This window comes from Octopus bimaculoides, chromosome 6 (genome assembly GCF_001194135.2).
Source record: "Octopus bimaculoides isolate UCB-OBI-ISO-001 chromosome 6, ASM119413v2, whole genome shotgun sequence".
Lineage (NCBI taxonomy): Eukaryota > Metazoa > Mollusca > Cephalopoda > Octopoda > Octopodidae > Octopus > Octopus bimaculoides.
This window is the reverse complement of record NC_068986.1, coordinates 10035306-10043862: the sequence shown is the minus strand read 5'-3', so window position 1 is coordinate 10043862 and position 8557 is coordinate 10035306. Positions and strand designations below refer to the sequence as shown.

General features: G+C 35.9%; 1 long non-coding RNA gene across 1 annotated transcript in view; it reads left to right on the top strand.

Moving 5' to 3' along the window:
- The window catches only part of LOC128248098 (uncharacterized), a 21887-nt gene extending 19545 nt beyond the window's left edge, over positions 1-2342 (top strand). The window contains exon 2 of the long non-coding RNA XR_008264361.1: positions 675-2342. This is a non-coding gene — a long non-coding RNA (uncharacterized LOC128248098). The remainder of the gene's footprint in view (positions 1-674) is intronic.
- The last annotated feature ends 6215 nt before the right edge of the window (positions 2343-8557 follow it).

The window sequence follows — 8557 nt, the reverse complement described above, 5'->3', positions numbered from 1 at the left end:
AAGACAGAAAGTTCGGAGAATGGAAAAACAGAGGAAGAGGAAAATGGCACCGATGCCCACGAGGCTGAAGGCATGTGGATATTTTGCCGGTTTAATGCCAAGATATTAATCTTTAATCGTGATATACTTTGAGTTTCAGCACTAAATTCACAGTTTTTATAATAAAATGGGAACTACTTTTTACATTTAACGATTAATAATAATGAGTAGCTGTCCATGCAGAAAGCACGTCCTTGATATTGCGCATGCATATGCGAATGGGCACTCGTTTGTGTGTGAGCGTGTGTGTGTGTGTGTGTGTGTGGGTGTGGGTGTGCATGTGTATGTAAGTTCTTTCAACTCACTGTTTTCATTTCTTCCTTTCTTTCTGTATTTATTTATTTTTCTTAACCAATTTCACTCTGTCTTACCTGACTTTAATTATCTTAATTACATTTATAAATGACTTTCCGTTGAAAATTACCCACCACTCTTTTTCTTCTCTCTCACTCACTTTTTTCTTGTTCTATTTTTTGTTTTTGTTTTTTGTTTTGTTTTATATATTCGTTGTGTATCGTACAATGTTTAAAGCTGATCTCTTTAGTTTTTGTTTTTCCTTTTCTCTCTTGTTTCTTTTCTCTTTTACCCAAAGCCTTCAACTGTTATTATTTCCTTGTGTTTGTATTTTTATGTAGTAAATATTTCACTGCAATCGTGACATGCTGCTGATGCGAATGCAAGCCCACAGACACACAGTTCCATTTCATTAACGATCATACTTGTGCCACTAACCTTCAAATAAATTTACCAGAATGCCATTTCTTTTATCAGTCAAACCTGCCCCAAAATGTGTCTGCTTCATCATTTTTTTTTTTAACCAATCAATGATTTAGACCAGTTCTATTAATGAGCGCTAATGAGCTACTAGTTGCTAACAGTAGAGAATATTAGCAACAAGCATTGTTTATAGGAGTTATCAGCCATGCAGCTCAGCTGGTTGGTACCAAGTCATGACACCATCAGTCGAAGAGTTTCTGACAATCCTTGTGGACGCAGTCACCACAGCAAATACAGCAGTAATTGATAACAGAAAGTCTATGAAATATCAGGCATGGCAACGACGGGTAGCAAACCCGCTAACAAATGCAACAGACTAGTTATGGAATCATCAACAGATACAACTTTTGCCAAACAACCCAGATAATACCAAATTGAACTACAGTAATCCCTCAACTATTGTGGGTTTTACATTCCAAACCCCACCGCGATAGGTGAAAATCTGCAAAGTAGAATCAGTATTGTACTGTATATATTATTTTTTTATCACTTTTATAATTTATATATATTTATTTTATTATAAATGCAAAAAACACCACAGAGGAATTGATGTAAGCTTAAATAATAAATCGTGATAGGTGAACCACAATATGGTAAGGGATTACTGTAGCAGAGTTGCAGTGGTTAAGCTTAGACAAGAACTACCATGAACTTACCAAATTGCCTTTTACAAACAAGTCAGATACTTACGGAGAACCATAATTTATAACTCTATAAACAAACCAGTTGTTGTCCATATTTCACTTCTCTTTCTTTTTCAAAACTGTTGATGTTCATTTATGTCACCAAGTAAAATATAGACAAGTAACAACCGGTGGGTACGTTTAAAGGCTTTCATAATTTAAGATTTTTGCAAATCCAACAATATTAGCTTCAAGACCATTTTAAAATTACCAAGAGCCTAGACTTTTCGTAACCAACATTTTCTGAATAAATTATAAACACTAGTTGAACAAAATGATTTATATTGAAACGTCATTAGAAAATAATAAAACCCTACAAACTTATTTAATTGTTTCTTACTTTGGCATGGGGCCAGCAATTTTGAGAGGAGGGGCAAGTCAATTACACGAACCCCAAACTTGACTGATACTTATTTTATGAACCTCGTAAGGATAAAGAACAAAGTTGACCTCAGTGGAATTTGAACTCAGAACATGAAAAGCCAAAAGAAACGCTGCTAAGCACTTTATCCAACATGCTAACGGTACTACCATCTCAAAGCCTTCAGGCTTGTTTAAATAATCCTTTCTACTAAAAGCACAAGGGAAGCAATTTAGGGGAGAGGGGTAAGTCAATTACATCGACCCCAGTATGCAACTGGTACTCATCCACCCTGAAAGGATGAAAAATAAAGTTGGCCTCGGTGGAATTTGAACTCAGAACTTAAAGAAAGGCAACATGCCGAAAAGCATTTCACCCACCGTGTCAACAATTCTTCCAGCTTCTATATATACCTTCTTACTCACATTGTATAGACAGCAATAGGCAGAATAAACTCTTCAATAAATTTGTTGAATACTGTGTTTTGGCATTCTTTTTGTGTCTAACCTTGGGAGTTATGTCTTGAGTACAGCATTACTAAGTTTGATTCCGAAAAGTGAAGCCTTGTATCATACGTGTATTAATTCCAATAGATCAATGCAGCTCATCACAACTAAACAAATTTATCGATCAACAGAGAATGCGAATAAAACCACTTTGATAGTTATCACAAATTTTAGTATTTTCTGGTTGAATTTACGATTCTCTATACTATTGGTGGTGGTGAGGAGAAGGAGGAGGAGGGGAAGGTGAGGAGGAGAAAGAGAGTGACGACGATGACAACGATGTCAATGATGATGATGATTGTTTTGGTGAATATATTGTTCCATTGTTCAGCCCCAGCATGGCCATTGCTCAATAATTGAAAGTAGTAAACAAATGGGTGATTTGTGAAAGGTGAAACTAGCCGTGACTTCCTAGTCGTGGCTGACTAACACCCAGAAGGATGAGGTGTTCATTTCATGTAACTCGAACTATTCTGTGACTCTGACCGACATATTTCAACCTCAAAAGGCCAGTCCCCACCTCACTGCAAAAATATCACATCCACGATGGGAAATAACAGGTGCCTGCTGTCATTTGTAGCCACATTGAAGAAGTGTTTCATCTGTTTGTATGATCACTACTAACATCTGTGAGGTACCCTAGATATACACCTGTAACGTAACCTAGACACATACCTGTGGTGATACACTCAAGATGTACACCTTGAGGTACCCTAGATACACATTTGTAAGGTACCCTAGGTATATATCTGTGATGTATGCTAGAGAGACAGCTTGAGTACCCTAGACACACAAGGTGAAAGCGAAGTATTCACCACTGATCCAACAACCTAGTTGGGTGGTGTGTTTATCACCGTAATGGGTAACATTGCACAATTGTGTGTTAGACAAGTCACGGCATAGAATCACTCACACAATATGTGAAAAGACTACTTCACATCTTTCAAAAGTGTTTCAGTCAAGATTCATATTGTAATTTACATGTAAGTCATTATTCACCCTAATTAACAGCAATCAATATTAACAAATTAGACCCAATTATCAAAAAGATATCATCATTTAAACAAGTTAAGTTGGTGGTCTGGTAGAATCGTTACCACTCCGGGCAGAATGCTTAGCAGCATTTTGTCAGTCTTTATGTTCTGAGTTCTAATTCTGCCAAGGTCAATTTTGCGTTTCATCCTTTCAAGGTTGATAAAGTAAATACCAGTTGAGTACTGGGATCGATGTAATCGACAACCTTTTTCTGCAAAATTTCTGACCTTGTGCCTTTAGCAGAAAAGATTATTTAAACAAGTTTGATGGCTACGAGCTGGTAGAATCATCAGCATGCCAGACAAGATGCTTAGCAGCATTTTGTTTCGGTTCTTTACATTCTGTGTTCAAATTCCGCTGAGATCAACTTTGCCTTTCCTCCTTGTGGGATCCATAATATAAGTAGGAAGAGTGAAAAGGAAAAAGAGGAGGAGAGGAGGCAGGGAGAGAAACAACAATTCTACCATTCCTCTTCAAATATTGACTTAGCAGCAATACAAGAAAATTAGTGAAGTTCTTCTCTTTGAGACTGAATCTATTTCGGTTCCTGGTGCATCAAGGACGAATTTGGTATCCTAGTTCTGGCATACACTGCATTCAAAGGTGTGCACAGACATATATAAATATAAATATAAATAGAATATCGATTTTTAAAAAATCCTTATTGATTTCATTATCAGTTGGACATGCATTCAGTTTCTTGTTCTTGTTTAAGTTTGGTAACGGGAATTTAAAGACCACCATTCTGTGATTTGTGATATATGAACACTGCACTATATAAATACTGTGAAATATAAGGACTCCCTAAAGAGCTATGTCGGATACTTACAGCAGTTACTTTTAAGTCGTCTCTACAGAGATTCTATAGAATTCAGAGTCACCACTGAAAGTTATGGTGTTTGTATATGAATACATCTTTGTAAATAATGCAATCAAAGATAGAAAAATATTTTGTGCTTATTTGACCTGTTTTTCTATCTTTAATCTCATTGTTTACATAGACGTATCCATATATGTCTTAACTTGCGGTGATGATGAGGTAGATCACACTCTAAACTAATGCTTAATTTAGAATTTTTTTAAATATTTCATTAGATATTTTCGAAATTGAATAAAAGAGTTTCAAATGTCAATAAAATCGATTTTAGGAATGATAATTAATATATTAAATCACCTTTAAATTGTAAAGTGTTCCACAAAAGCTACAAAACAGCTTATTATAAATGAATTGTTAGAACAGTTTTGAAAATAATAAAAAAAAAAAGAAAGAAAGTAAAATCTCTGGGCTAGAATAATCGCTGGGACTTTAGTAACCTTAAAACATACATTATGAGTAACATTGTAGCATTATAGAAATAACGGAGAAAACCCTTTTATTTTGGACAGAAGATAAAATCCAATATTACAACTGTAGCCCTGTGTGTGTGTGTGTGTGTGTGTGTGTGTGTGTGTGTGTGTGTCTAAACATATATACATACATGCATAAAGAATATGATGATTTAAGCCAATTATAGTGCATACATACATACATGCATATACATTTGGTGGTTGTCTATTCCTTATGCTGAGTCCGACTGCCTCCTGTACCTACACCTAAGAACCATCATGGCATCTGATGTGGCTTTTTTAAACTAGACAATGTTCTGAAAAGACACCCACATAGATTACACCTCTGATTTAGATCACCAATACTCGCAGATAAGTTCTGCTCTTTGTGGATCTTAAAATGTCTTCTGTGGCCTCCGTTGGACTTGCAAACTTTCTGGCATACACGGCATTCAAAGGTGTGCACTGACATATAGGCAGAATAGTTGGTGGATGTTCGTTTTCCATGAGTTCGCAGATGAGATTTGAGGCCAGCGAAAGACAGGCATGGTCTGTCACAGACTGTGCATACATACATACATACATACATGCATATGTATGTGTGTGTGTGTGCGCGTGTATTCATATATGTATATGCATATAATCATACATACATAAATGCATTGTAATGATAATATCATTTTGTTAGTATATAAGGCAGCGAGCTGGCAGAAATGTTAGCACACAAGGCAAAATGCTTAGTGGTATTTCATCTGCCGCTATGTTCTGAGTTCAAATTCCGCCGAGGTCGACTTTGCCTTTTATCCTTTCGGGTTCGATTAAATAAGTACCAGTTATGCACTGGCATTGATGTAATCAAATTAATCCCTTTGTCTGTCCTTGTTTGTCCCCTCTAAGTTTAGCTCCATGTGAGCAATAAAGACATAAATATCATTTTGTTCCTTACAAACGAATTTCTCTCATTTGATACAAGTTTTTATTTACACGGTGACTCAAGGGACCAATCAGTCTAACTGTGTAAATCGAGGAACAACTCAATAATAATACATTGATAATCAATCTTAATCAATTTAAATTCCAAATATTATTTCCCTTGTTTTTCTTAATCAGAGTTAGTCATTAAGAAAATAATTTGTTCTTCTCCCTCTTGGTGTAAATAAATTGAATTAAACATTTTCAGACTCACAATATTAAGTATGTTTACTTCCACTTAACTGCTCGTTTTTCATGCAGCAGATGTGTGTGTGTGTGTGTGTGTGCGTGCGTGCGTGCGTGCGTGCGTGTGTGTGTGTGTGTGTGTTCTTGAGTGTTTTCCAGTTATTCGCTTTGGAACAAATTAATTTTACTCAAACCAATGAAAGGACCATTACATAGAATTTGTTTCTTGGCCTGTTAGATATAACCACCAAGTCCCCTTTAAAATCACATCCTATTATCTTGAAAAAGACTACTTCGGATAATGTGACCCTCACAAAGGAAAGAGATGGTATAGTCACAGGTGAAAAGCTTTTAATCATAGGTTTCTGCTCGATCACTGTTCACCTGAAGCTAGAGAAAACTAACATCAACAACCATGTTATTTATATCATATCTTTCTAATTTTTACCAGATAATAATAGAGTTACTGATATTTCTAACTCCGGTCAATGATTCCAAATACACTGTTTGTCTCTTCTCCTCCGATGGAATTTTGATAACTACTGAAGTTAAAGAATTTCTTTTCCGTTCATTTTTTTTCTTTCTTTAACTCTTTTTTCTTAACCCTTTGCCTGACCAAAGCATTTTCACAAGTTTGTCCTAAACGTCCATGCTTGTTTACAGACTTTTAATTAGTCCTTGCTTCATATGGCGCAGGAGTGGCTGTGTGGTAAGTAGCTTGCTTACCAGCCACATGGTTCTGGGTTCAGTCCCACTGCGTGGCACCTTGGCCAAGTGTCTTCTACTATAGTCTCGGGCCGACCAAAGCCTTGTGAGTGGATATAGTAGACGGAAATTGAAAGAAACCCGTCGTATATATGTATGTATATATATATATATGTATATGTGTGTGTGTGTGTGTGTGTTTGTGTGTCTGTGTTTGTCCCCCTAGCATTGCTTGACAACTGATGCGGGTGTGTTTATGTCCCCGTCACTTAGTGGTTTGGCAAAAGAGACTGATAGAATAAGTACTAGGCTTACAAAGAATAAGTCCCAGGGTCGATTTGCTCGATTAAAGGCGGTGCTCCAGCATGGCCGCAGTCAAATGACTGAAACAAGTAAAAGAGTAAAAGAGAGAGTGATATGTTCTGAGTAATATTATATAAAGCTTCCTTTTCACAAGTTCCAAGTCACTCTTGTGATTGACAAAAATTTAGGAATGTATACCATACATGATGCATGGATGCTAAAAAGATATGTCCAGTGTATCTTGTGTGGTACGTAGGACAGGCAAAAGGCTAACATTGCTTGTTTGTTCATCACGATGTAGAATAAAACACAAGTTGTCCGCAACCGATGTTCTGGTAGAAGGTTATCCAAAGTAAAGAAGTATTGTTGGCAACATATTTGATTGTTTTAGGAAAAACATGTAAGACACAAGTTCACAAACAGACACACAGACTGGAACTGAGGTAAAAGACGGTAAGAACAATAACAAAATAAATTCAAAAACACGAAAGACAAACAGTCACATACATTCAAGCATATACACACAGCTGCCCGTTAGTAGCTTCCCAGAAAATGATGGCGGATCCAGTTGAGGAAAGAAGAACCAACAGACAAGCAGGAAAGAAGAAAGAAAAAGTAAAAAGGAAGAGGAAAGCACGTCGGTTTGGCCAAGACAGGTAATCTGGCAGCAGTTAATGATACAGTCAGCTTGTAATAAAGTTAGGATGGAAGCCAAAAATACAATGACCGCTAATTAAAGATGATGACCGCTGAAAGCTACACGGACTGCCAACAACTTGGCTGAATGTAATACAGTGAAGTGTAGAAAGAAAGAATTGCCAAGAGAGGACAATAGAGTGTGTTAAAGGTAAAGTCGGAAATAAAATGATGTGTTTGTTGTTGTTAAAGAAGATAAAGGTGGGAGTCGGGAAGGGAAACGGGACATCATGTATATACACACACACACACACACATATATATATATATATATATATATATACATGCACACACACACACACACTCACACACACACACATGCACATATACATATGTGTGCATACACATCTGTATATGTATATATTATGTATGTATGTATGTATGCATATTTATTGTATACCTATATATGTATAAATATATATATGTATATATATATATATATATATATATACACACATATATATATATATTTGTAAATACATATATATAAACATAAACATATACATACACACATTTATATATATATATATATATATATATATATATATATATATATATATAGACATTCGTCCAACCCATGCTAGCATGGAAAGCGGACGTTAAACGATGATGATGATGATGATGACACACACACACAAATATTTGTATATATACATACATACTCAGACAGATGCATGCATATTATAAATCCATGTTCGTGTCTATGTATGTATGTATGCATGAATAAATACCTATGTATATCTATTTATAGGCATTAATGTACATGTGTGTGTATTTATGTGTGTGTGTGTGTGTGTGTGTGTGTGTGTGTGTGTGCATATGTGTACATTTATAGCTACAAACATCTATATATACATATATATGCACACACACATACACACACAGACACAAACTGGACTGTACCCAGTATGTGAGTGTGTGTGTGTGTATGAAGAGAGAGAGAGAGAGAGAGAGAGAGAGAGAGAGAG